General features: G+C 48.4%; 1 protein-coding gene across 2 annotated transcripts in view; it reads right to left on the bottom strand.

The window, feature by feature from the left end:
- Positions 1–27658, bottom strand: part of LOC146808757 (cornifelin homolog A-like) — a 99996-nt gene extending 72338 nt beyond the window's left edge. Inside the window, exon 1 of one of the 2 annotated variants that reach the window (XM_085615571.1) lies at positions 27611–27658. The gene's annotated coding sequence lies outside the window, so the exon portion shown is untranslated. Of the gene's footprint in view, positions 1–4385; positions 4860–27610 lie in introns of those variants that run through there. The other variant, XM_085615570.1, reaches the window with a different exon arrangement.
- Positions 27659–27950: the final 292 nt, after the last annotated feature.

Below are 27950 nucleotides of genomic sequence, written 5' to 3'. Positions count from 1 at the left end.
CCGGCGCGTGAGGGAGGACAGGGGAGGATCACACCCCGAGCTCACCCCGCCCTGCACACCTCTGTGACTGCTCCTGAGAGATCACGCCCGGCGCGTGAGGGACGGACAGGAGAGGATCACACCCAGAGCTCACCCCGCCCTGCACACCTCTGACTGCTCCGGAGACATCACGCCCGGCGCGTGAGGGAGGACAGGAGAGGATCACACTCCGAGCTCACCCCGCCCTGCACACCTCTGACTGCTCCTGAGACATCACGCCCGGCGCGTGAGGGAGGACAGGAGAGGATCACACTCCGAGCTCACCCCGCCCTGCACACCTCTGTGACTGCTCCCGAGACATCATGCCTGGCGCGTGACGGAGGACAGGGGAGGATCACACCCCGAGCTCACCCCGCCCTGCACACCTCTGACTGCTCCTGAGACATCATGCCTGGCGCGTGAGGGAGGACAGGGGAGGATCACACCCCGAGCTCACCCCGCCCTGCACACCTCTGACTGCTCCTGAGACATCACGCCCGGCGCGTGAGGGACGACAGGAGGGGATCACACAGCACTCCAAGCTCACCCCGCCCTGCACACCTCTGTGACTGCTCCTGAGACATCACGCCCGGCGCGTGACGGACGGACAGGAGAGGGTCACACTCCGAGCTCACCCCACCCTGCACACCTCTGTGACTGCTCCGAAGACATCACGCCTGACGTGCGAGGAAGTGACAGTCGAAGGTCAGACACGGACCTCAGCGGCACTACGCCACTGGAGTCAAGCTATCCTGGCTGAAGAGGGGTGAAACCCCGAAACCGGTCCTAGAATGCTGGACTCTGGTCCAGGGAAGACATGGCTTGGCAGTTCCGGCTGGACTGTTCCCATGAGGCACAGGGTCAAGACTGATTTGCATATGGCCATGTCTGAACTGGGTGGCGTGGTGAGCAAAATAACGATGGATTAAACCCAGATCTGTGACTGGGGGTGAATGTGTTGCCAATGTGCAACATTCCGTCCATTATCTTGTGTGTTTTGCTCAGCGGCACTCTCCATTGACTGCTTCTGAGACATCACACCTGGCTGGCAGATGAGAAAGACAGTCGAGGATCAGGCTTCTGACACATTATCCCTGGTGTGTGAGGTGTGTGGTGAGGCCCAGAACTCGGGGGAAACTCTCGTTTGATTGCCTCTGGGACATCACACCTGCCAGATGAGGAAATGACAAGAGAGGGTCGAGCCCAGAACTCAGCGGGCACTCTCCTTTGACTGCTTCTGAGATAGGACGCTTGAGGAAGAGACAGGATAAGGTCAGGCACTGACCTAAGCGGACAATGCTTTTGAGACATCGCGCCCAGCGCGTGAGGAAGAGACAGGAGAGGGTAAGGCAGATTCTCAGCAGCTCTCTCCTTTGTTCCCGAGACATCACGCCAGGCGCGTGAGGAAGAGACAGTGGAGAATCAGGCACAGACCTCAAAAAGGCACTCTTATTTTACTGCTTTTGAGACATCACGCCCAGCTCGGGATGGAGGAAGTGACAGGGGAGTTTCAGCACAGACAACCCCAGAGGCAGACAAGGTACTGGAAGAGGCAGAAGTGGCTGGACCTAGAGAGAGAGCGGTCACATTCAGAGCCGGCCGTTGGCATGTGCGAGCTGGGCCCGCGCCCAGGGCGCTGACTACCAGAGGGGCGCCGCGGAAAGGCAAACTCATTGCCCATTCTTCAACACTGTGGCCCTAACGAACCCCTCTACAGACCTCGGAGAAGGAAATAAATACGAACATGGCTTTAAGTGGGCCGGGTCTTGCCGGTGCTCGCCCCGGCAGTCCTTAAAAGCAGGTGCTTAGACGGGTCCCAATCGAGCTCTCCATTTTTGCCCTCATCCTCAGGGTTCCAGTGCCCCTCTGGAGGTGTGCCCGCTGCCTCCCGGTATCAACATGACAATGGAAAATAGGCACCCCAAAATCTATGCTGATAGAGAGACTTTTATTTCAGATGCAGCAACCGGGAACTAACTTGTGTAAATCGTGAAATAACTGGGGAATAAATATAAACGCAGAGCGCCTTTGCATTATTATACTCAGATTAATGACATAAAAAATGAAGGGCCAGATTTACAAGGCCCTTGCGCCACTTATGCGTCATTTTTAACATGGGAAAAGTAACGCAAGGAGCTTCTAAATACGCCCCGAGGTTTTTACGAAGACGCAAAATAGTTACTTGAACTAGAAAGAAAACGCCCTCCGAAACCGCGTGTGCAAATGCTGAAACGAACATTGAAGCGGCTCGGAAACGAGCGAGGCTGCGCGCGCACCTGCTGGTACCATTGAAAACAAATAATGAGGAATAACAGACCGAGACATACAGGTGAATATGTGTGACCATCAATCAGTGCGGAAGAATAGAACGGACTCAGAAGAAACCAGTGCTTTAAATTGGCCGGTCCTCACTGGTACTGAGTACCGGCACTTCTGAATTTTCTGGCCCTCAGTACCGGCACTTCTCATTAGCCAGGGAGAGTACCGGTACCCTAATAGAGCACTGCAGGCTCCCGTTGTTTATCTCCTCTAGAGCTGGTAAGCGCGCCAAGCCTCTGGCAGAGTTGCTGCTGGAGATTCCAGCAGCTTCCATGTGAATGGCCTGAGACTGCAGGGGTCTAAGAGGGCTTGCCGTGTGTCACGCTGTGACTAACAGTGCAGGGTCTAGACAGACCCTTCACTGTCAGTCAGTTGTTTATCTTTCCGAGGTCGATAATTGGCTTAAGTGACTATAACCCACATTAATCACCACCTAAAGCGCGTAGACTTTATCAGTTCATTTCTGAGCACTATATGCTCAGCATACACAGAGGGACGCCTGTCTTACAGTCTGAGCTATTAGCAGCAAAACTCAGGCTGCAGAGCCAGTACTTTGCATTACTTTATCTGGAACTAAACATGCAATGAAAGCAGTTTCCTTTAAGATCCTGGCAATTGTTTAAAATGTATTTAAACTACTGTCTGGCGATCCATCGGGTGTGAGGGCAGTTGAACGGAGTATTCGTTAAGAAGCGCAGCAACCAGGGAGGGAGGTGAAAGTGTGGGAGATCATCAGAAGGTTCTTGGAGAATATGATTTAAAGAAATATAAGGCGTGACAGGGAGGGGTGAGAGATGTAATGGTGTGATAACTCCTTTTTTAATCATAGAGAACACCCGGCGCATAAGCCTCAGCCTGCTCCCCAATGCCTTTAGATCCGCTTTGCAGCAGGTTTGTGGAATCAAAGTGCGCAGGCTTTCATAAGGCACATTTCTGTAAAGTCATAAATCTGGTGTGCTGTTAATCACATTCACACTATTGTGTGAATTTGTACAAACACAGGTATGGAGGTAGCACATGGACTGCGGCAATGTAGAAAATCATGGGAGGTAAGGAGTTTAAAATTGTTTTGTTCCCACCGAGACTTTTTGCGAGTGTTTGCTTATGTCTGTGCGCTTTTCGACTTGTGTGTGTGCCTGTTTTTCTGTGAGAGAAAAGAGAGAGAATCAGGTCACTCAGTAGATTTTAGAGGGAATGCGTAGAATGTGTGTGTGTGCGCGCGTGTACGCTTAAGTGTATATAGTATTGTGCCAAACACCAACAAATAACAGTATGGCATTAAGAAGCAGCAAATATTACAAAACGAGGAACTGTTGACATGTCATCCTATTTGGGTTTCATTTTGTGTAATGAGTTAACCTGTTTCGTTTACATAAACACATTTCTCATGTGTTTTTCATAGTTGCTGCAGGGATATAGAAGTCATTATGTATCATTATATGTCGCCATAAGCCCCGCCCCTAGCCCCGCCCACTCACCACGCCTCTAGCTCATATTAATGAGTACCTGCACTTATTTTTTTCCATTTAAAGCACTGGAAGAAACTGCATGGACGTGAGAATGTCCATCGTGTTGGGGTGAGGCAACACACACCGTTTTCACGATGACTTCAAAAAGAAGCGGATAGGGTACATCGCATAGGGATGCAATGACAGAAGCAGCGAAATACCAGTCAGGTAGCAGAGCACACTATACCAAGCACAGATTTTTAGTTTATGTGTTTTTAAGCCACGCCCTATATTACATGGGCCACGCCCCTGTGAGAGACCCCCAGTTTTCTCATTCCACTTAAAGCCCTGAAGATGAACATGTAACAGAGAGATGTATGCAGCAAGTGCTGAACCGGCTGAGGTATCCCATCCGGATTTAGGCAGCAAGGGCTTAAGGAATGTGTAAAGCAACACCATAAATTAAAAACATTAACACGAAAGAGGGACGAGTAGAGAAAGAGTGGGAAGAGGAAGAAACACTGGGAGAGGAGAAGAAAGGAGTAAAAAAAAAGCGGGGTAAGTCGCCCCACGACGTGCACACTGCCCGCATATTACCACCTTGGTCGTCTGTCGGGAGCTGAGTGCCTTCCCGTCTTTGTAGTTTTCTGTACTCTGTGGACGGTGCAATGTTCGCTCCTCAGTGGACGGTGTATATTTCTCTCCTCTGTGGACGGTACAAGTTTCTCTCTGTGGAGGGTGTAGTTTTGTTTCCTCGCTCAACGGTGTAGTTTCGCCTCCTCTGTGGAGGGTGTAGTTTTCCCTCTATGTAGGGTGTAGTTTCGTCTCCTCTGTGCAGGGTGTAGTGTTTTCCCTTTCTTCGAAAGCTGCGGTTATTCCCTCCCTGTACCTGCTCTGGGTTTGTCTCCCCTCCTTGTGGACGGCGCTGTTTTAGCCCCCCCGTGGGAGATGCTCTTTCATCAGCTGTGCAGGGTCCGGGGGCCTCTCTCTCCTGCAGAGGGCGCTGTTTGCTTCCTCCCTTGTGAGGGGCGCTGGGTATCTCCGCTCCTCCCCGTGGCTGCCTCGATACTGTGCAGGTGAACCCTCGGAGGTGACCTTTTATACACCACGCCCCTCACGCAGGAATTCACCCCACGCAGCCTGGTGATTTACCACAGAGCGCAGCCCCTGCCCCAAGGGCGGGTCCAGGCTGCCGACGATCACACAATGAGCCCTTGTATTCTCCAGGTGTTCACTATACCTGGTCAGGAGGCCCCATTCTCTCCGAAGTCACGCACTGAAAAGAGGCCCTTCACTAATAGGAACTCTTTAAAATTATGCCCATCATATCTGAACTCACAACAAACGGGTACAGCCTGCATACTAAGCCTTCCTTTTCAAGGACGTCCCCTGTCTGATGTGATGAAAAGGCTGAGATTCCCTTCCTCATGTTAGACCCTCACCCGCTCTAACAGTGGCATGTTTCATCATCGGCTCTCATCCCGGTCCCTAAAAACCAGGATGGGCTCAGCCATATTCCAGGAAGCACTTTGAATTTTTCCGTGACAGGGGTACCTAAAATATAAAAATACCTCAAACCAACCTCGGTTTTCTTTATTGGAGATTGTTTTGGTATGGTTAAAAAAATCTAAAGTGGGGCAAGGATAGAAGGGTCATAGGACCCTAATAAATTGTCAACATGTTTCAGCCCCTCCACTTGGGTCCAGGGCTTTCATCAGGACCTCAATCATACACTGCCCTGGATACACAATCACTCCATTTGATAAAGCATGCAGTGCTAACTAGCGTGCAAGGTGAGTGTTTGCTCGCATTTTAGTGGCTGTGAAACCTCGATTCCTGCAGTAGAAATAAGAATTGTTTATCAGCTGCAGAGTAACGCACAGGACGCAAAGAATCATGTGTTACCCGGTTCATTCGTTATTGGTGATCATCACCCGAAACTTCTCACGTTGAGCGAATGCTATAGTGAGACTGACCTGCATCCAATATGCAAATGCGCTAAATCCACGCAAACACATTTTTGTGAACGCTATTTGTGTCGCACTTTGTGCTTTCTTGATGTCATGACTTAAACAAGCATTGGCATAGCCAATAGGTCTCGCTTATGGGACCTTATAAGTATTTAGTTATGCAGCTGGTCCCAAAGGCGAGACCTATTGGCTTTGCCAATGCTTGTTTTAAACATCTAGAGTGTCTCTAAATATCAGGTGAAGTGTTTGAATGCAACTATGGGGAAAAAAGTAAAAGTGGATTTAAAATAAATAATTGTATCTCAGTCTTGTACTCTTAATGGCAACTCTATGGCAGCCAGTAGTTAGAAGTGACCGGTATAAGTAAAGGTGTACACTTACGCTGGACAGGAAAATATTGGTCCTTTCTTGTAACTTTAATGGAACTATTCAGCCACGATATTTCCCCAGTGCTGTTACTTCAGGGATATGGAAACAGCAAATGCCAACTCGTGAATCTCACGCGTAAATAGATCTGAATAGTACTCCTGCTGCGAGCATCGGCAGACCTCAACAAACGGATTAGTGGACCCGATTCACAGAACTAACTTAAGACAAAATCCTAAATTTACTACCATTTTGGTATTCACAGAAGGCACTTACTCATTTCGATATTCACAGAAGTTAGGAGTCCTAACTTTAGGACTCCTAAATGCCTTCTGTGAATACCGAAAGTCTTAAAATTAGGATTTTTCTCAGTTTAGGAGTAGTAAAGTTAGAACTCCTAACTTTAGGACTCCTAAATGCCTTCTGTGAACACCGAAAGTTTTAAAGTTAGGATTTTTCTCAGTTTAGGAGTAGTAAAGTTAGGAGTCCTAACTTTACTACTCCTAAACAGAGAAAAATCCTAACATTAAGACTTTCGTATTCACAGAAGGCATTTAGAAGACCTAAAGTTAGGACTCCTAACTTCTGTGAATACCGAAATGAGTAAGTGCCTTCTGTGAATACCAGAATGAGTAAGTGCCTTCTGTGAATACCAAAATGGAAGTAAGTTTAGGATTTTGTCTTAAATTAGTTCTGTGAATCGGGGTCTTTGTCTGTAATGCTAATGCAGCTAAGGGCCACTAGAAGGAGCTGTTGCTCGATATTACTTTTTTTAATGCGATCCGTAGTAAAACACCACATTTATTTGTATGTAAATTACACAAAGGAGTTTAACGTGGAGAAGCCTTCAGTAGCACGGCCACCAAACTTTTAGTTTAATGTCATTACATTTGTATTAATCCCAAAATATTCTTTTAAATGTAGATGACGTTATTTGAAGTGTAAATGTATCAGAAGTAGACGCGAAATGTAGTTGTGAATGCAGCGTTATCAAAAGAAAACGTTCATCAAGGTTAAAAATGTAATGTGCAAAAATGAAATAAAAAAAAACCCACGAGTGGTGACGCGAGTTGTGTGCATGCGCGCAACGGGAAAAAGTGCTGTGCACGTCGTGCGCGCTTGTGCGCGTAATAGCAAGCTGGTGGCCGGCAAGGTAGCACTTTCTAAGCAACTACTAAATGTCTCGCCAGACCGCGCATGCGCTGGCTCAGGCGAGACTTAAAAAGAGACAGACCATGCACAGCAGGGAGAGGTGGGGCCTTTCTGAGAAAAGCAAGGGTGTGTTCTTACTGAAAATGATGGACTTACCCTTCCTAGGAATCCTACCAAACCACATGGGAGGAGGGGGTGGCACGCCCTGCAGTCACACACCATAGGCGTTTGTCGCCGTCAACTCTGAGAAACCATTTTGAAGAGCCATGTCTTTAGGAAGGGTCCAAGTGAAATGAGACATCGGTGAGAGTGTGCTGTCCCCCTCAAGTACCCCTCCGGCAAAGAACACAAGAATTGTGAGATACACTGGACCATAAAACAAAAAGTGACACATCGTGATGATAGGACCAGGACGCTTCTGGAGAAGGAACATCGTTGACTCTACGAACTAAAAACCCACAAAGTAGGCCTCAATGAAGGAATCCCATGGAACCAGTTGAATCCTTTACATGTTTGATTTCACGCTTCTTCTTTGAAAGAAATGAAATACAGGAGGGCGGCGTCTTCTGCTTATCGTGTAACGAATGAGTGTCCGCTCTAATGCCAAATAAGTCCAAGACTATCAATTAATCAATCAATCAATCAATCATTTTGGATTTGTAAAGCGCTGCTTAGCACCGGTGAGGGTATCCAAGCGCCGGGGGTTGCTGCTGCAGGGTGAAGTCAGTTGAACAGCCAGGTCTTTAAACCGTTTCTGAATTGCTGCATGGTGGGAGAGGTCCGCAGGTGGAGGGGGGGCCGTTCCAGGTCTTGGTGGCCAGGGATGAGGGGGCGCGGCCACTGCTCCTGCTTCAGTGGACGCGGGGCATGAGGGCAAGGGAGAGGGAAGTGGAGCGCAGTCGTCTGAGGAGCTACGGCTAGAGGGTCCCAGTATAACCAGTTCTTAGACGTCACAGCCTACCTGACCAGTCTTGAGGAAAATATGATACATGCATGTATACATGTGACCGGGGGTGTCTGAAATTAGAAAATGTATGACTCTGGGGGGCTCTTCCTTCCCAGCACCAGAACACCTGCAGAAGGCTTTTTAGACCAAGACACAAACAGGATTTTCTAGAATATCCATGTTGGTAGTCCCCTTTTCATGATTTTTCACCTATTGAGGTAACATTAGGGCCCCACTATTTTGCGAGGGGCCATTGATAACATAATATTCTCCTGTCACTCCTAGGGTGAGCACTGGACTACATTTCCCATGAATCCTTCTGTCTGCCCATTGTGGTAAGTGTAGCCCTACTACTTTTGGAGGGTGCTTCCACATCATATTACTGTCCCATCACAATCCGTATAGGGAGGAGACTTCGGCCCAGATTCTCAAAGGTGTCACGGAACACAGCAGACAAAAATGCTGCGCTGCGTTGCGTGACAGGGAGGGAGCAGGAGAGCTCCATATTTGCAGAGATATGACACTGTCGTCCCACCTCCCTAGCGCGGTGCTAATTTCAGCTGCCGTGCGCCAGGCACACACCTTAGCCTGAGTCTACCATGGGCTTTGTACAAGAAGGGCACCTTGCCTGTACAAAATACTATGCCTAGACACTTCAAGGCGTTTCATACTTTGTCTGTGTGCTGCACAGTGCAGCGCGCATGCAAAGTCAGAAAAGAAAGGAGAAATAAAAACATTTCTCCTCTTAGCGCCTCTTTTCAAATGGCACTAACTTTTGGCGCCAAAGCCTCTCTAGTATTGTTTGTAGCTAGGGTTTTGCATCAAAAAGCATGGGTGGTTGCATGGGAACGCCCATGTACCACCCATGTAATGCCCCCTTAGTGCTTTGCGCTGCTTTGCGCTACTTTCAGGGTACTTTCCAGCAAATTAGGAAAAAAACATTTTGTGCTGGTTAGCGTCACTTTTGTGACGCTAAACCAGTGCAAAATGCTTGTAAATCTACCCCTACATTTCCCAGGATGACCCTCTTGTTTTTACACGTTGGATATCAATAATAGCCGCACTAGTCTTTAAGGTTGCACTGTTGACAGCAAGATTATTTTTCCTTGGAGTATCCTCGCGCATTTATCCACTCTGTACTCGCATCGCCCACATGGATCTTAAAAGTTGCGCTTGTAATGAAACCCCATCCGATGAGGCCCCGGACAGGGACGTGACTCCAATTCCCATAAGCCCGCTTTATAAGATAGACATTACTTCGTCTTCGCTTGGGGGGTGCATGACACAGCCCACCGTATATAGGTATGGCCGGGGCATAAGTCCTAAAACAAGCATTTGCAATGCAATAGGTCTCGCATTTATAAGAGTTTGAGCTATTGGCATTGTAAAATTACAATGCCTTTTATTTATGTTTTGGTTTTAAAACAAATAAAAGGCATTGTCATTTACAATGTCAGTAGCATAAACTCGCATAAAAGCAGTTTGTGGAGTGCAGCAGTGTGCGGCGTGCAGCAGTATGCGGCGTGCAGCGGCGTGCGGCGTGCAGCGGCGTGCGGCGTGCAGCAGCGTGCAGCAGCGTGCGGCGTGCAGCAGCGTGCGGCGTGCAGCAGCGTGCGGCGTGCAGCAGCGTGCGGCGTGCAGCAGTGTTTCGTGTAGCAGTGTGAGGCATGCAGCACTGTGGCGTGCAGCGGCGTACAGCAGTGTGCGGCGTGCAGCAGTGTCGTGCAGCATGCAGCAGTGAGTAATGCAGCAGTGTGCAACAGTGTGTGGCGTGCAGCAGTGTGCGGCGTGCAGCAGTGTGCGGCGTGCAGGAGAGACACGTGGAGGGTGAGAGGAGACACGTGTGGAGGGTGAGAGGAGACACGTGTGGAGGGTGAGAGGAGACACGTGTGGAGCCTGAGGAGGAGACACGTGTGGAGGGTGAGGTGGAGGGTGAGGAGGAGACACGTGTGGAGGGTGAGGTGGAGGGTGAGGAGAGACGTGTGGAGGGTGAGGAGGAGACACCTGTGGGGGGTGAGGCGGAGGGTGAGGCGGAGGGTGAGGAGAGACCGAGGTGGAGGGTGAGGAGAGACCGAGGTGGAGGGTGAGGAGAGACCGAGGTGGAGGGTGAGGAGAGACCGAGGTGGAGGGTGAGGAGAGACCGAGGTGGAGGGTGAGGAGAGACCGAGGTGGAAGGGAATCAGAAGTGGAGGAGATGGAGAGGTGGAGGGTGAGGAGAGACAGTGGTGGAGTGGGGGGAGGGGAGGATATCACTTTTACTTCCTCTCCTAGTGTAAGGTAATGCCCCCACCCCACAGGCCCTGCCAGGGCCGAGAGCAGATCACTGTTCGCATCAGCCGTCACCCGAGACCGCTCCGTACTTGTTGGTAAATAGAGGTTCACCATCTGTTGATAATGGGATTCACTTGGGGGGCTGACTTACCTCCTCCACCCCCAGGGCCAACACTGAGAAGGCATCAGAGACCTGGTGCTGCCTATGCTGCAGTACTGCGAGAGAGAGGGATGGGGGGGTGGGCAGAGGAAGAGGAGTGGGGTTAGAGAAGGGACAGGTGGGGAGAGAAAGAGGAGAGAAGGGACAGACAGAAAAGGAGCAAAAAAAGAATTAGAGAGAGTAAAGAGGAGAGTTGGGGAAAATGAAAACATTACGAGAGAACATGTAGCAAAGAGGTGGAGAGAGAAGATGGGAGAGAGTAAGGACGCAGCCAAGAGATAGGGCAGAGACAAAAAGAATCGAAACAATACAAAAGTATTTTCCAAACTCGTAAATAACCACGGGCCAAACAACTGATCTGCAATGAAGCATCCGAATCCGGTATATCATGACGTTAACCATGCAATAAAAAATAAATTAAAAAAAAATTAAAAAACACCAAAAAACACGTATACACCATGTTGACCCTTTTCCATGCAACGTATTCTAAAACGCCATTCTCATTCATACATTCACAGCAAACCTGTTCACAAGAGTGACAGAAAATGTGGTATGAGTGTTAAATTTTTGTTTACATCCATACCCGCTCACTTATGCAATTAAAGGATTCATGACCACACTGTTAAACAAAACATACTGATTGGCCTTGCCATGAAGGAGAAACACGTGTTGACACACACTCCCGATCTGTGAAACGTTCACCCCACTTTCTCGAAATTGAAACCAGTGCATGTGTCGGACGAACTTCCTGCCGCTTATCTGAATGCACCAGTGGCAGAAGATAGTCACCATCTTGCAACAACACAATTAAAGGGAGGCATGTCTGTCTCGCCCCACGTCTCTGAGTCTTACTGTCTCATGCGAGATCTCCCTCTAGGAGACAGCTGACACCGACTCTTCCCCTGAGACAGTACGGGAGATGCGTGTGTGTGCATAGTGTGTGTGTCTATATGTATATATCTGTGTGTGTATGCATGTGTGTGTGTTTGTATGTGTATATGTTTGTGAATGCATGTGTGTGTTGGTGTGCAAGTATGGATGTGTCATTGTGTTCATTTGTCTTCATGGATGTGTACACATATGTTTGTGTGTATACCTAGGTCTGTGTATGCATGTTTGTGTGTATGTATATGTGTTTGAGTATGTTGGTGTGCGTGCTTGTTTATATGTGTATGTGGGGTTGGTGTGTTGGTGTGCATGTATATGCATATGTTTATGCATGTCTGTGTGTGTTTGTATATGTTCATATGTGTGTGTAAATGCATGTGTGTGTTTGTATGTGTGCATAGTTGTGTATGCATGTGATCAGAGGGAAGAGTGCACTTGAGGGCAAAGAGGAAAACATACAGGGAAGAGTATGTGAGGGCAGAGAGAAAAAGAGAGGGAAGAGCTCATGTGAGAGCAAAGCGAAAAATACAGAGGGTAGGGTGCATGTTAGACCGGAGATAAAAACAGAGTGAAGAGAGCATGTGAGAGCAGAGAGAAAAATAGAGAGAAGAACACATGCGAGGGCAGAGAAAAAAATACAGAGCGAAGAGCACATGCGAGAGCATAGAGAAAAAATGCAGAGGGAAGAGTACATGTGACGGAAGAGAGACAAATACAGAGGGAATAGTATGTGTGAGGAAAGAGAAAAATGGAGAGGGAAAAGCACATGTGAGGGCAGAGTGAAAATACAGAGGGAATAGCACATGTGAGACCAGAGAGAAAAACAGAGGGAAGAGCATATGTGAGGACAAAGAGAACAAGTACAGGTTATGCCAAGCGGAAGTGATCGCGTTTGCGATCAAACATCAAAGTGGCGAAAGTGAAAGTAATCGAGCAGAGCATCAAAGGGCTGGGTGAGAAGGGAGGGGGGAATGCAAGGGTCAAAGCGGCTAAAGTGAAAGTAATCGAGCAGAGCATCAAAGGGCTGGGTGAGAAGGGAGGGGGGAATGCAAGGGTCAAAGCGGTTAAAGTGAAAGTAATCGAGCAGAGCATCAAAGGGCTGGGTGAGAAGGGAGGGGGGAATGCAAGGAGCAGGGGAGCAGCTGTGCACGTGCACGCCATCGTGCACTCAAGCCCTAGGCCAGCAAAACCATGTGGGTAGCACTTTTGAAAGCCCACTTACAAAATGTCTCAAAGAGACAGCTTGCGCTGTCTCAGCGAGACCTAAAAAGAAGTGGGGGGACTCTCCAAGTTAGATGGTATCACAGGAAGTGACATCATGGAGCGTGGCATTGCAAGAAGTAACATCACAGGAAGTGACATCACAGGAAGTGACAGGTTCCTTCACCCAAGGATTGACAAACTAACTCTGCTGCCAGCCTATTCCACCAGGCATAATATTCCATGTGCAGCACATTTCCATGTAGATGTGATTGGTTTAGCTGCCTGGCGGTTAACACGTTTGATGGAAAGATCGGTTTGTCTACTACTAGTTTTGACTTAAAGTAGCATACAGGGTTAATGCGCCTCCTGCAAAGCACATCATGTAACATGCAGATGGCAGATTTTATTTTATGTACATAGGTAAGTTGGTTACTGCTTTGAACACAGAGATCCTTTTGTTACACGCAGTTGCATTGTAATCCTACTAGTATAGCAGTGAGCTATGAAGGATGATATGTGACTCCTACACCCAGTGACCCTCACTGTCTTATGTATCACATCCTGTACAATGATTTACAAACTTGTGTGATTTATTGACAATATAATATGTATGATGCTGTAAAGTGATCTGGCACCCTACATTAGGATGTCTAGCACTGTAAAAAAATAAAACATACTGGTATTTAAATTGTTATTTTGCCCTGGGACTCAGTAGTGCATCTGACATTCTTGCAGTGCATGAATATCTACTATATATGGGGGTCCGAACAAAGTCAAAATCGTGCCTCTCTTGTTTCCCTTCCTCTGCATTTACATCTAGGTGCGAGTCTACAGGCAGCCCCCACCCTAGATACTCGGACAAAAGATGGGCCCTTAAGTTCGGCCTTTGTTATGGCCCAGCTGAAGTCTCAAATAACAAAAGCCCCCTCGCCGCCTTCACCAAGCGCTGCTGAATGAATCCTGGTGTCTCAAACTTACACCGGGACGAGTTCAGCATATTTTAGAGTGGGGCTCAACTTCTTGGCAGGGTGGATGGCATCCACTCTGTGAAAAGAGTGGGTGGATGCCGTCCACCCTCATGTACCCCCGACTCGAGCCCTGTGTATGGCATTACAGATCAGCCCTCCGTAAAACACAGGCATGGCAAGCCTGGTGACAACGGGCAGTCTGAATAGGTAACAAGCAGCATGCTACCCTTGAAGAAGTGAGTTCGGCCCCCGCCCTACAGGGATCTTTCATGGCGGAGGGATACCTTTAGAGGATATCGCACTCTAACCAGTGTCCTATTTCATTCAGCACCTTGAGACCCTCACGGGTGACTAGCGGCGCTACACAAACACCTGATTGATTGATTTCTCTTGTACCCTTCATCAATATGTGCCTCTTCAATACGGTTTTCCAGTGTTGACGACAAACGCCTATAGTGTGTGACTACAGGGGCGTGCCACCTCCCCCTCACATGTGGCTTGGTAGGATTCCTAAGAAGGGTAAGTCTATCATTTTGAATGAGAAGGCACAGATGCTTTTAACAAAGAGGACCCACCTCTTCCTGTTGTGCATGGTATGCTGGCTCTTTTTCCAGGTGTGACATCAAGAAAGCACAAAGCGTGCCAAAAATAGCGTTCACAAAATTTGTGTCTGTGGATTTAGCATGGTTGCATAATTGCATGTTTGTTAGTCTCACAATAGCATTCGCACAGCGTGAGAAGTTTCAGGTGATGGTTACCTATGTTCTCACCAATATGAAATGAAGAGACTAAGAACAGCAGACATTCAGAACCGCACGTCCCACACAGTTCCGTAAGTAAGAATTCGGTGCACTCCTTCCTCAGTACTAGCAAACAATTGGTACTGCTGCCTCAGCAGAAAGCACCTAGAAACAAACAATGTGGAATGGCGCACCCAACCGTTAAAGAATCCATAATTCCGAATATCTTGAATTATTTGATTGAGTTCCTTTATTTTGTTTCATCAGTACAGCCAACGCGTTTCGTCCAAAAGATTTGATCTTCCTCAGGCTTCCTTAAGATCTTTACCATGCGTGCAACTAGACACTATATTGGTGACGATTGACACTGATCTGGGTCAACATTGGGGTGGAATCCCCTCCTTTGGAATTTTGGAAGACTATCCCATTTGACCATGACTTGTGATAATTGAAGCGTTGGGATTGGATTATTGTGTGAAGATACTCACATTATATTATAAAGAGCCCTGAGGAAGTTCAAATTATTTGAACGAAATGCGTTGGCTGCTGTCTGGCTGTTCTGATGAAACGAAATAAAGGAACTCAATAAATTAAAATGTCAAGATATTCGGAATTATGGATCCTTTAATGGTTGGGTGCATCATTCCACATTGTTTGTTACTACCAATATTGAATAAACCTGGAAACATAGGATTGTTTGTTTTCCTGTTTCTACCCTGCAGCTGACAAATGATTGTTCTTTCTACTGTAGGACTCAAGGTTTAACAGCAACTGAAAGGCGAGTAAATACTCACCTTGCATGCTAGTTAGCACTGCATGCTTTCTCAAATGGAGTGATTGTGTATCCGGGGCAGTGTATGATTGAGGTCCTGATGAAAGCCCTGGACCCAAGTGGAGGGGCTGAAACATGTCAACGATTTATTAGGGTCCTATGACCCTACTATCCTTACCCCAATTTAGATTTTTTAACCATACCCAAACAACCACCAATAAATTGAAACTGAGGTTGGTTTCAGGTATTTTAATATATTTTTAGGTACCCCGGTCACAGGAATAGTGAAGTGCTCCCTGCAATATGGTCCAGCCCATTATGGTTTTTAGGGACCGGGATGAGAGCTGATGATGCAGCATGCCACTGCTAGTGTGAGTGAGGGTCTAACATAAGAAAAGGAATCTCTTCCTTTTTGGAGATATCAGACAAGGGACTCAGTTTAAAAAGGAAAGCTTTGTGTGCAGGCAGAGGATACCTGGGGCCGTATTATGGGAGTCCTCTAGGGGCATAATGGGTGTTTGCCACCCGCTTTGCGTGCCCCCGGGGCAGTTCGGTATTACATAAGCTTGTGCATCTCCTTCTGTAATACTGAAAGCGCTGGTGCACATACAGGGCCAGTCCTTTCTCAAGAAGGTATTTCCTTATTTGCATGGGGGTGGCATCATGCAAATGAGGGAATCCCTTTCCTTCTGCACTTGCACCGTATTGAAGACGCGGGTGCAGAGGCAAAGAAGCCCTCAGGAGGTGCATTGAGAGTGCACCTCCCTGATTGCAGCCCTCTGGTGGGGGAAGGGGGTCCCACGGACCACCAGACATCCCCATGCAGGCGGGTGCAGTCACTTCCTGCAGCCGCCTGCAAGGGGATTTCTAAACCCCTTTAAAAGTGCAGGCAGGTTGCCGCCTGCACTGTGAAAACACAGAGCAGCTTTAAAACAGCTTGAAAGCAGATGTTCTGTTTTTCACATGAATGGGCTGCCGCCAGTGCAGCATGAGTACATGGCTGCCCTGGAGGCAGAGCATTCCCCACAATGCGGCGCATGAACCTGGATTGCGCTGGCCGCACCTTTTGAAAGGTGCATCCAGCGAAATTCAGGAAAATGCACCGCATCCATAATACCGCCCCTTCTTAGGTCTCGCTGAGTCAGCGCGCATGCGCTGCTCGGAGAGACTTTAGTAAGGGCTTTAAAAAATACTACCGCTGGTACAGCTTGCAGTGCATGAGCGCTTCAGCAGATGCGCCATATGGCGCGATTACTGCTGCGAGCGCACCACTCGCGCACATGCACTGCAAGCTGTGGCCGGCGGTAGCATTTTTAGCTTGCTAATCGCGGCACCGGTGCTTTAGAAATAGAAACAAACACCTATTTCTTTACTTTTGCTATAATCGCGGCACCCGCGCTTCACTTTTAATGTTAAAAGTAAAGCACCGGTGCCGCGATTAGAAAGAAAACAAGCATTGGCATAGCCAATAGGTCTCGCCTTTGGGACCTTATAAGTGTTTAGCCATGCAACAGTTGCATAACTAAATACTTCTAAGGTCCCATGCCAATGCTTGTTGTTAGTTCTGATGATAGTAGGGAGAGCGTATCCCTTGGCCTGATGATTCAATGACTTCCCCTTCCTCCCTAGGAGAAGGGCTCCGGCGTGGTTTCTGCTTGAAGTTTATTGGTTTACGATCATTGTAACCTTTTCTCGGTGTCACGGCATCCAAGGCATTGCCTTCTGCCATTTTGAAAGACCCTTTTGGTAGTCATTTTCTATCAGTCAGAGGGTTCGTGGCAGCAAGCCCCACTCCAGTGCTGTTCTGATCTGTGGGCATCTGGTGTTCACCAAGGCAGTCTGTTGAGGACAAACCAGTGGGGATGGCACCAATCCTTCACCAGCCGCCCCACGCCTCCTTAGTGGGGTCACTCTGTCCCAGCATGCTTCTCATCTGCAGACACATGCTATATGCTACATACTACACCATTGTGGCCTCATCCCTAGCCGCACTCTCACCATTGTAGCCATTATCATTAGCCGCATCCCCTACTCAATCTTTAGGAGCATTTTGTATACTATTGTGACCCTTACTGTTAGTCGCATCTCCTACTCCACCCTTAGCCATATGTTTCACAACATTGTATCCCTTATCACTAGCTGCTTAGCCTACTCCTGCCCTAGCCGCATGTTCTACACTATTGTACCCCTTATCATTAGCCGCATAACTTGCTTCACCCCTAGCCGCATGTTCCACACCATTGTATCCCTTATCATTAGCCCCATAGCCTACTCCACCCCTAGCCGCATGTTCTACACTATGATTTTCCTTATATTTAGGCCCATAGCATACTCAACCGCCAGCTGCCTGTTCCACACCATTGTATTCCTTATCATTAGCCGCTTCCCCTACTCCACCCCTAGCCGCATGTTCTACAGCATTATATGCTTTATCATTAGCCCCATAACCTACCCCACCCCAGTCGCATGTTCCACACCATTGTATCCCTTATCATTAGCTGCATAACTTACTCCACCCCTAGCCGCATGTCCCACACCATTGTATCCCTTATCAATAGCCGCTTCGCCTACTCCACCCCTAGCCGCATGTTCTACTCCCCTGTGGCCCTCATTGTTATCTACATTGCCGATATCATGTTTAGCCGCCACTTTTGTAACCCTCATTATTAGCAACATTACCAACTTCATTGTTAGCCACATGTTCTACACCATTGTAGCTCTTATTGTAAGCCACATCACAATCTTCCAACCGAGCTGCATGAGCTAACCACTACAGCTCTTATCAAGAGTCACTTTGCCAACTGTATTCTTTTCTTCATGATCTGCATCATTGTGGCCCTCATCGTTAGCCACATGTTCTATGCCATTGTGGCACTAATTGCCAGCTACATCGCCCGTTTCATCCTTAGGTGCATTATCTGCACCCTTGTGGCCGTCCCGTTAGCCACATATTCTACACCTCTGTGACCTCACCATTTGCATCTACACATTGGTGGCCTCACTGTAAATGCATGTGCTACTCCTCTGTGGCTTCAGCATTCGCTGCATATTCTCCCTATTGTGGCCCACTGTGGACACATGTTCTACACATCTGTGGCCTCAGCATTCGCTGCCTATTCTCCCTATTGTGGCCTCACTGTGGACACATGTTCTACACCTCTGTGGCCTCAGCATTCGCTGCCTATTCTCCCTATTGTGGCCCCACTGTGGACATGTTCTGCACCTCTGTGGCCTCAGCATTCGCTGCCTATTCTCCCTATTGTGGCCCCACTGTGGACACATGTTCTGCACCTCTGTGGCCTCAACATTCGCTGCCTATTCTCCCTATTGTGGTCACCTGTGGACACATGTTCTACACCTCTGTTGCCTCAGCATTCGCTGCCTATTCTCCCTATTGTGGCCCACTGTGGACACATGTTCTACACCTCTGTGGCCTCAGGATTCGCTGCCTATTCTCCCTATTGTGGCCCCACTGTGGACACATGTTCTACACCTCTGTGGCCTCAGCATTCGCTGCCTATTCTCCCTATTGTGGCCCCACTGTGGACACATGTTCTACACCTCTGTGGCCTCAGCATTCGCTGCCTATTCTCCCTATTGTGGCCCCACTGTGGACACATGTTCTACACCTCTGTGGCCTCAGCATTCGCTGCCTATTCTCCCTATAGTGGCCTCACTGTGGATACATGTTCTACACCTCTGTGGCCTCAGCATTCGCTGCCTATTCTCCCTATTGTGGCCTCACTGTGGACACATGTTCTACACATCTGTGGCCTCAGCATTCGCTGCCTAGTCTCCCTATTGTGGCCTCACTGTGGATACATGTTCTACACCTCTGTGGCCTCAGCATTCGCTGCCTATTCTCCCTTTTGTGGCCTCACTGTGAACACATGTTCTACACCTCTGTGGCCTCAGCATTCGCTGCCTATTCTCCCTATTGTGGCCCCACTGTGGACACATGTTCTACACCTCGGTGGCCTCAGCATTAGATGCATGTTCTCCCTATTGTGGCCCACTGTGGACACATGTTCTACACCTCTGTGGCCTCAGCATTCGCTGCCTATTCTCCCTATTGTGGCCTACTGTGGACACATGTTGTAGGAGAGTGGCATCGACTGCATAGTTGCCCCCAACTGTTTGCTGATGTTTTGACTGTTTTATGACTCTAGCCAGGCTGTGGCCCTGCTATCCAGGACCCCAGCGTATCTGCTTCCTCTAAACCGATGCGAGTACCCTGGGTACATACCAATTGGACACTGAGGACACCCTATCAGCCCCTTGTAGATGGTACCCAGGGCATGGGTCCCTCAGAGGCCTACCAGGGGCTGCAGCACTTATTGTGCCACCCCTGGGACAGCCATACAAACTGACACCACCAGACCACTACTGCAGTCTGGGTAAGGTGGTGCTTGCACCCCTTACAGGGATATAGGTATCCTGTATCCCACCTAATACAACACATATATCCTCATAGGTCACCCCTATAGCAGGCCTTGCTAATCCTACAGGGCAGGGTGCTGAGATATGGGTGAGGGGGAACCCCTACCTGAGTATGGCCCCTCTGCAACCTTCGTAAAACTATTACTGGGTTGTTTGTAGTGCAGCCATACCATATACTCTTAACCGCATTATAAGTAATCGCGATAGCGTGATAACTTGAGTGGCTGCACAGAACCAGGTCGTGTTTGGTGTCAAACACGTAGGAATCATACCCCTAGTCCAGCCATGGGCATGAGGGCATGATTCCCCCCTGCTAGACGTTTGATATGGGAAAAGCGGCAGAATTTAGACACCAATTTTAAAAGTGCACACATAGTACAAAATGGATGCTACCCTCCACCCACACGACTCTGGCTGCCTGTTTCTGGGCAGAACTCCAGCCACGGCAGCTGGACAATAGGGATCTTGTTGCAGGGAGGTGCTCCCACCTCCCCAGACAGACTATGTGGATTGGAACTGGGTGGGTGCACCATAGGATGCCATTCAGAGTTGCACGTAGGCTTCTCCAGTGCCTACATTCTGCATACACCGCCTGGAACCAGTTCAGGGGCATCCTGTCCCCTGCCCTGGCGGGAAACACACAAAGGGGAGAGGGTGTAGCCACCCTTTCCCGCCTGAACTCTCATTGGTGGGCTCTGATTAAGCCACCCACCTATACCTCTGGATAAAGGTGGGTGCAGGGTCCCCAGAGCCTCAGAATATTCTTGGACTTCACAGACTTGAACTTCGACTTGCTGCCGCACAGCTGAATGAAGAAATCTCCCTTGGGGTAAAGGAGTTATCCCCCTGCTTGGCAGGCACCTGAAACACTGCAAGTGACCCGGTTGGAACTTTGCTGCTCCTACGGACATCGACGACTCCCATCTACCTTGAGGTGGGTTTCCAAGCATCCCAGAGGCCAGTGAGTGTGCACAGCAAAGCTCAGCACCGTGGACCCCGTGGGTGCCGAGATCCCCAATACCCCAGGACACCGGCCACCTCTTGCACAGCACACGAACCTGACGAGTGGGGAAGGTGTTTTGGATCATTATTGAGCCAACCTCTCAGCATCATCTGTGCCAAAGATCGACGCCCTAGCCCCCTCCGGCGACCCGTGGGCGCATCTTCATGAACGCCAAATCGCTGCCTCCTGCCGTCCCTTGTCTCTCGACTTGTGGGCCCTAGCGGAGGTCGATCTTTACTTTCAAGAGTTCCCCTGGTTGCTCCAGGCCTGCTCTACAATCTCCTTGCTGGAGACCTCGCTCAGACCTCGTGGGTCTGCACCAGCAGCTGTTTTGTGAATCTTGCGTGGGTTGCGGTTGCCAAGGCTTAGTGGATCCAATCCGGACACTAACACCGCAGCGACCCTCATCCTGCATGGGACAGTCGCCCTCCAGAAGCTGGCCTTCCTTGATGCCTCCCGAAGCCCGTGGCTGCTGATCCAAGCTACACCTCTTACACCTGGAAGCACCCGACATTGAAGGGCTCTTTCTCCTGAGCTCCCTGGTCACTGTGCCGTGACCCAGACTCTGTCCCCTCTGCTTTCAGGTCCTTCTCTTCAAGATCAACATCTTCAATCTTCACGACATCGACGCCGCTTCTTGCTAGCAGCAGTTCTTCACGTTTTGCCATTGAAAATCAGCCCGCGACCCGACATCGAAAACGACCTATGCACCCGGCTTCCCTGGGGCAGGTAACATGGATACCTCGGTACTCTCGTGGGTGTGGGCGCTTCAGATGCTTAACTCTGAAGTCTTGAACTTGAACTCCTGCTAGAAGTGTTTTTAATCTTGTAAAGTTCAACCGCGACATTCTCCATAGGCTTTAATAGAGATCCCGACAGCAGCTTCAGCCACTGCACGAGTCTCCCGTGGGTCCCCTTCCTCACTACCTGGGGTGGTTTCTTAAGGGGCCAGCGACCCTAAATGCCCTAGGCATTGTCTGTAGAATTGTTGTGGTTCTTATACCACTTTAATATATGGTTTGGTCCTCCCCTGGGGCCCTAGGATTCCAGTGCTATTTATTGTAACTATCAATGCTTGTTTGAATTGTATCTTTACCTCCAGCCTCATAAAGAGGCTAGTGGGACTATTCCTAGAATAAATACATATATTTTATATATATACACCTGTGTGGGCTACTCTTTCATTTGGTCATTCAAGAGGTTATCTATGGTAAAACAATAAGCTTAACACTCCTACCACTAGGATAGCTTTCTTTAAAGGTTGTCTTTTAACCTATCACCTTAAGAGTCGAATTGGACTGGTGCAAGGTGTCCCCTATAACTAGAGGACAGCATATGCCAGACCAACTTCTCACACAGGTTCTACTCCTCTGTGGCCTCAGCATTCACTGCCTATTCTCCCTATTGTGGCCTCACTGTGGACACATGTTCTACACCTCTGTGGCCTCAGCATTCCCTGCCTATTCTCCCTATTGTAGCCTCACTGTGGACACATGTTCTACACCTCTGTGGCCTCAGCATTCCCTGCCTATTCTCCCTATTGTGGCCTCACTGTAAATGCATGTTCTACACCTCTGTGGCCTCAGCATTCGCTGCATATTCTCCCTATTGTGGCCCCACTGTGGACACATGTTCTACACCTCTGTGGCCTCAGCATTCGCTGCCTATTCTCCCTATTGTGGCCCCACTGTGGACACATGTTCTACACCTCTGTGGCCTCCGTATAGAAGCTGGATCTACATTTTTGTGGCCTCACCATAGACACAATTTCAGCAACTTTATGGCCTCATCGATGTCGCGTATTCTGCACTTTTGTGGCCTCACAGTAGTGGCATGCTCCTCATCTTCGTGGCCTTGCTGTTAGCCACATATGCTACACCTCTGTCACCTCACGTTAGCATATTCGACAATTGAATGGCTTCACCATCAGCCGATTGTGGCCTCAACTTTAGCCACATAATGCCCACCTTTGTGGCAACACAGACATATATTCTACACCGTTGTGACCTCACCATAGACACATGGCGATCACACTTGTGCCTTCTACTTCAGCTTCACATTCTGCACCTTTGTCGCTCACCAGAGACCCCTATTCTACACTATTGTGGCCTCACCCTAGATGCATGTTCTACACCCTTGTTACCTCCCTTTACACTCATGTTCTAGATCTTTGTGACCTCACTGTTGGCTTATGTTCCTCACCTTTGCGGCTTTAAAGTATATGCATATTCTACACTTTTGTGGCCTTCCTGTAGACACGTGTTCTACACTTTTGTGGTCTCCCTGTTAGTTGCAAATTCCACACTTCTGTGGCTTCGCCATTAGCAACATGTTCTACACATTTCTGGCCTCACCACAGAAGCATATTCTACGCTATTGTGGCCTCACCATACACATGTTCTACACTTGTGAGAAATGTGGTGATTGGTTTAGGGGGGGTGAAACCCTACTCCAGCAAGGACTACAATCCCCGTCACGGTACACCACAAATAAGTCATTCAATTATTCAGTGCTTAACTCTGGTACCTCGGCACAAAAGCGGTCAGGCTTAAACGAGAGCCAACATGCGATTATTTATGCAGTACACAAGCAGTAATAAAGTGGAAATACAGCACAAGAACAATCTCACTCCAATTTAGAAATAGAGTAACATTTATTAACTTATTTTACACCAAAGCAACAAAAATACAATCAGTAGAACAGGACATGTGCAGCTTCAATGATTTAGGTAAGTATTGCACCTAAATAGACAAAGCGCCACATGAGTTATCTGGTAGTACTAGATCGGCGGGAAGTCACAAGTTCAAGCTGACCGCAATGGAGCATGGGTCGGATACAAGGGTCGGACACAAGGACCAGGTTAGTCCCACTGAAAAAGTTGCCTTCTCAAACTCCAGAGTGAAGCGTACAGTTCGCTGTAGAGGAGGCTGTGAGAATCGGGGACAGCATTACTGAGGGCAACGCTGTAGCACAAAGAGCAGGCTGGGCATTGCAGGCGCTCGTCAGTATAGCGTGAAGATCGTATTGGGTGGCGCTGATGGTCATTGCTGGAGCTTTGCGCTAGTGGTCACCGTTGGCTGTTGATGCTGTAACACGAAGTACAGATCTCATGTTGCAGGTTGTTGCTGGCGGCCGCTGTAGCGCAAAGAATTGGGTTCACCAGACCTTCGCATTGGGACTCCTTGTGAGCCGTCTGATGTCTGCACAAACAGGCCCATTCACGGTCCCGAAGAGCCCAAAACTTCAGGATTTCTCCTTAGTGCCCAGAAGAGTGTACTTTGATGCCAACCAAGGGTCCAGGACCTGGAGAGGCACCTTTTGGAGATCAAGGACCCACTCTTGCAGAGTCAGCATGGCTCAGGTTGTAGTTGCAGGTCAGGCAGGTCCAGTTGCAGCGAGTCAGCTGGGCATGGCAGAGAGGCCCCTGAAGCTCGTTATGTCCCTGTGGCTCTGAACATAAGGTCCTTCAGCAGACCACAAGAGTTACTTCTGGTAGCCTGAAATTAAGGCAGCAGGTCCAGTCATCCTTCTCAGGCAGAAGTGAAGTTCTCTGGCATCAGCACATTCATTCTTCTGTAGTATCCACAGGCCCAGGAGTGTACTGAAGAGAGAGTCTCAGGGTCTCCAATATTTATACCTGGAGCCTGCCTTAAAGTGGGAGAAACTTCTATAGTTTCCCCCAACTGATGGTTCTGGAATTCCCTACCTCTCAGCCCTGGTCCCATAATGTCTGGGGTGACAAATGGCAAATATTAGATCCTCTGTGAGTGTGCTGAGGCACCTCCTTTGAAATTATGAGTGGTAGGTGAAAGCTCTGCCCCACCCATCCTGTCAGGATTGCCCATCCTGCCAACAACCAGTCCCCCTTCATAACCCAGTCTGTGGGGAATACAAAAAGGCTAACTGCTAACTACATGTGACACATGACACAAGGTGCAGGCACCAAATGACAATGACAAGAAAATGCCAACTTTTTCAAAGGGGCATTTTCAGAATTGTGATTTAAAATTATAATTGAATGGTATTTCAATGTACAAATTAATTTGAAACTAAACAAGATAGTGCTACCTTCTCCCAAACAAAAATTACCACCTATTATATGTAATAAAGGAACTCAATGTTATCACGTGGGAGGGTTAGGCCTCAAAGTAATGAAAAACAAATTTGTGAGTTCTTCACTATCAGAACACGCAAAACCTAAATGTACATGTCCAAATTTTTAAATACAATGCTCCTTGCTCAATGGCTGTTTGAGGCCTACCCTAGGCATGCCTTATATGTATTAAAAAGGAAGGTTTAGGCCTGGCAAAAGGTTCATTTTCTGAGGTCTAAATGGCAGTTTAAAACTGCATGCAGGCGGCAATGGCAGGCCTGAGACATGTTTAACGCGCTACTTAAGTTGGGAACACAATAAGTCCTGCAGGCCAACTCATTGCATTTAATTTAGAGGCTATGTGTACATGTAGTCCATTTTACTTGGGACTTATAGGTAAATTAAAAGTGCTGATTGGGTGTAAGCCAATTTTACACCCAACATTTAAAGAAGTGATCAAAAACACTTTACCACTGGATATCCCTTGTAAAGTGCACAGGGTACTAAAGCCAGTAAAAAGTGTTCAGAAAACAGGGAGGGTGAAGGCAAAACGTTTGAGGGTGACCCTGCAGAGCGGGCCAAGTTGAACGACACCTTTGTGGCCTCCCTGATGATGCATGTTCTGCACATTTGTGATCTGACTGCAGACGCATGTTTTCCACCTTATGGCCTCACCATAGATGTATGCTCTACACCTTTGTGGCCTGAGCTAAGCAGCATGTTCTACACAAGTGGCACTCATAGTTCGGTCTGTGGGCTGCTAGTGGCCCGGCAGGACTTCCTTGGCGACCCACGGACCTTGCTGGTAATTTACCAATATTTACTTATGTTTTGAAAAAAAGAGTGTCAGTAAACACTAAAGAGGGCCACTGGCGCATGCGCTCATATTCTCTACCTATTCACTACGTATGCTCCAGCGGTCCTCTTCATTGTTTACTGACCGCCTCTGTGGCGTCACACATTTCTATGACTGGAAGCAAAAGTCCTTTAAAAGTCAGCTGTTGCACTTTCACAGATGACTTTCAAGGAGCCATTTGGAATGCTTCTTGCTTCGCCACGGACGTCTTCGCCCTCAGCTTGGTGCTCTTCGCCTGCAGCTTAGCACTCTTCTGACGCCATTAAGTCTACAGCAGAGGGCCTCCCTGAATCAGGCCAGCCTGCTTCCCTCTTCTCCGCCCGTCCATTTAAGGTAGGGTCGCAGGGTGCTTTTTGCTTGTTCTTCCTTCCCTTTTTCACTGCTTTCTCCTTCCTTCCTTCCCCTTTTCTGAGTGCTTTCTTTGGCTTTTTCCTCCCTTTTCAATGCGTTCTCCTTCCTTCCTGGAAAGCTCCACAAATCTGTTGTTGGTTGATGGTAATGCTATTGCACTGGGAAGTACTATATCTTAAAAGACAATGTTACATCAAAGTGCACTGTTTCTGAAAACAGGGGTGATGTAGTTTAAAAGAAATTTGACTTTTAAGGAAGTGCAGTGGTCCCAGGGAAATTAAGAATGAAAAACTAGTGAATGAATATAGACTCGATCAGTGCTATATTGATTGGACTTGTCCAGGCGGACAGAGGTCTGATATTTAATAGTTAGTAATTTTTAGAAAATAGTTACAAACAAAAATGCACAAAGTGGGACACAAGCCTGTATCCTACTAAACCAACAAAAAATATACAACACACACAAGGAGGCTCAGGCAAAGCCCACGGTTTGTTGCAGAAAAGAGTTTCACAGTGTTAGAGACAAATCGCAAGGAACACCTTTACATATCCAAATATAGAATTTTTGTAAAGTATAAGGTGTTTTAAAGTGTCGACGACGTTTCGATCCATGTGGGCAATGCGTGGATCATCATCAGGACATTAGATACATGCCTGTGTAATAGAGCCTTAGTTGCCTGAAATAATTTACATTTAGGGAGGGAGGGAGGGGGAGGAAAATACAGAGAAATAAAATTAGGAGGGGTTTCTTCAGGGTTACAGGACCACAACATTTGGGCTCGTTAGATGCACCATGCAAGAATCGGGTGACATTTGACTCAACAGGCTGCAGTGGAGAGAGATCATACTGACAGGATTGTCAGGATAAATTAATGCGCAATGACAGGGTGGTCATAGAAACGACAGAGCCTATACACACCGTGATAACAGGTCACTTTTTAGCATGATAAATGTGGTCAGTTTAACTTTCGGCGCGGTGACACAGATCACAGGGAGCTGGTTAACGCTCGACACGGCATTTAACTACCATCCGGGAGAGGTGTGGGTGCGTGGGGGACAGGGCCGGATAACCAGCCGTGAAGCATGCGTAGCAAGGGATGTGTGGAAACATGGGACCCGGTATCAGTGCACCAGTAAGAGGAGAGTGCGGCACAGAACCGCGCGCTCACTAGAGCTAGATAACGCTTACTTAAGAGTTCCGCAGGCGAGACTGCGGGTGAAACGTGAGGTTAGGAGTGCGGTCCGGTGCTCGTGCAGCCGACTCCTAGAGTGAAAGAAAGAGACTCCGAGCTTGGCTGACAGGTCACGAGTATGGGTAATATTGAGGGTTCGGATGTTTGGGTGGCTTACTGGTAGATCCTGCAAATTAAGGACTGGAGTGGGAGCGTCGTGGCGGCTCGCAGTGACGTCTAAAAGAGAAGGACAATGAGGTAGTCCGGGTGGGAGCCTATCGTGGGGTCGCATAACGAAGGGTGGAAGGACTTAGGAAAATTGCGATGGGCGTCGGGTCCGCGGTGGGATAGTAAGGGAGCCACATGCGTGTACTCGCTCGGCGCGATGGCCTAAACATGAACGAGGAGTCACACATGGGGGAACTGCGGTGTGAAGGCCCTATGCACCGTGTGCAGATGGACGGAGTACCTTACCTAAGAGTGGTTAGCCACAAGCTGTCACGCAGGGGGTCTGTTTCCGGCAGTGCGGGGGAAGGAGCACGGGGGAGGTTAGGTTTAAGAGGGCGTGGGTGGGCGGTGATAGGCAGAGACCAGTCAGCTGATAGAACAAGCATTTGCAGTGCAACAGGTCTCGCATTTACGCGAGTTTGAGCTATTATCCTTGCAAATGACAATAACTTTTATTCTTGTTTTCCTTTGTAAAACATACATAAAAGGCAGTGTCGTTTACAATGCCAATAGCTTAAACTCGCGTAAATGCGAGACCTATTGCATTGCAAATGCTTGATTATTTTTTAGAGAAACAAAACATTTT

Source organism: Triturus cristatus, chromosome 7 (genome assembly GCF_964204655.1).
Source record: "Triturus cristatus chromosome 7, aTriCri1.1, whole genome shotgun sequence".
Lineage (NCBI taxonomy): Eukaryota > Metazoa > Chordata > Amphibia > Caudata > Salamandridae > Triturus > Triturus cristatus.
Note: the sequence above shows the minus strand (reverse complement) of the source record. Positions and strands in the feature narration are given on the sequence as shown.